The 1,835-nt window shown below is 40.2% G+C and overlaps 1 pseudogene; it reads left to right on the forward strand.

Annotated features, from left to right (window-relative positions):
- Positions 1 to 803: 803 nt before the first annotated feature.
- LOC131820576 (SRA stem-loop-interacting RNA-binding protein, mitochondrial-like) lies at positions 804 to 1,197 on the forward strand (annotated as a pseudogene).
- The last annotated feature ends 638 nt before the right edge of the window (positions 1,198 to 1,835 follow it).

Raw genomic sequence — 1,835 nt, forward strand, 5'->3', positions numbered from 1 at the left:
TCATGCACATGGGATATAAATGTTAATAAACTTCTGTTTGTTTTTCTCTTATTAATCTAATTTTTATTACCTGTAATAAAATTAATCTCTCTTTTATTACCTTTGTCTCAGCCAAGAACTCAGAAAGGTAGAGGAAAAATTATTTTTTTTACCCTACCGAGGAGAAAGGGTTAAATATTTTCCTGATTAGATTTGTAGTACTGGAGAAATACCTAATAAGATCTACAATTTTTCCTTTTAATTCATTTCAAAAGACAGTTGTGGTAGCACAAACAAAAGTCTTCAAGCTCTATACAGGTCATAAAAAGTTTTATGAATTCCTAGGAGTTACCAAGATTAGTTAGCCCCAGCTATGACCCCTTGGTCCTTTCATTTGCATTTCTTATGGTTTGATATTAAGAGTTTTATTAGGCAGAAAGGAAGATATTTGAGCCCTTTATTCAAATTCTTCACGCTCTTATTTTTCTTCTAAAGCCATTTGTCAATTATAATTTTAGTTTCCTTGGTAGAGAGTGAAATTATTTCTGTAAACTCTTAAGGGTGGGGAAAGTGTGGAGTCAGCATGAAATAAAATTTAGGTAAAGATATTTTTCAAACCTTTTGACTATAAGCACTGGTCTTGCTCACAATGACTTTAGCAGAAACTATTCTACAGTGATTGGTTTCCTTAGCTAAATATCTTCAACAACATGGCCCTTTGGAAGTGTGGCTAGGTTAGTTGTTGCCATGCTCCCAAGCATGTTACTATGTTTTTGTTTCTTTCTTTCTTTTAAAAATGTTGGAGGTGACAGGTCGCTGAGGTCCTCGATCTAAAGATGGCTTCCTCTGCAGTGAGGGGTGCTGTGGCGCTGCGAACAAGTGTTAGCTGGCCCGTGGCTTTTGTCAGAAAAATCCCCTGGACCGCGGCCTTGAGTGAAGTGAGAGAACACTTTGCACAGTTTGGTCATGTACAAAAGTGCACCATACCTTTTGACAGAGAGACTGGATTTCACAGAGGTATGGGTTGGATTCTTCAGAAGAGGAACTTCAGAATGCACTACAACAAGAACAACACATTCTTGATGGAGTAAAGCTCCACCTTCAAGTTCAAAGACCAAAAGTTTTGCAAGGGGATCAGACATCTGATGAAAAGAAAGACTTTTGAGACTATTACTACCTATTAGAGTAAATAAAATTAAAAATTTTGTCTAAAAAAAAGTGTTGGAGGTGTTTGGGGTACCTGGGTGGCTCATTCAGTTAAGCTTCTGATGCCTGGTTTCAGCTCAGGTCTTGATCTCAGGGTCCTAAGATCGAGTCCTATGTTGGCGCTGCTTATCCCTCTCCCTCCCCCTCTTTCCTTGCCCCTCTACCCCCTTCACCCTCAAATAAAATCTGGAAGGAAGGAAGGAAGGAAGGAAAGAAAGAAACATGTTGGAATTGTTTGAAGAGAGGGTTTTGGATTCCAGTCATGGAATTCACACCCCCCTGGGTAATATGCAAAATTGGAAGTGACAACATTTGTGGATGTTTTTCACCCATTCTCACATTTCACACTTTTTTTCTCTTAGGCTTCTTGCTATTCAATCAATGTCTTTCTCCAGAGAACTGGGATCCTACCTACTTGTTCTGGTGTGGTGCTAGATACAGTGTCCTCTGCACCCCTATTCGTCCTTATACTCCCTGCCCCCCACACTCTTCCCCACTCCTCCACCCTAGTTCCTCCCATTGCCTCTTCTCCCACCCAGATCCCCTGCCTCGCATTTTCCCTATCCCACATTTCCCACCAAATACACCACCCTCCAACATCTTTCCACTGAACCATGCCCAGAATATAGGGTTAAAAGATAAACTGAGAC

Source organism: Mustela lutreola, chromosome 18 (genome assembly GCF_030435805.1).
Source record: "Mustela lutreola isolate mMusLut2 chromosome 18, mMusLut2.pri, whole genome shotgun sequence".
Lineage (NCBI taxonomy): Eukaryota > Metazoa > Chordata > Mammalia > Carnivora > Mustelidae > Mustela > Mustela lutreola.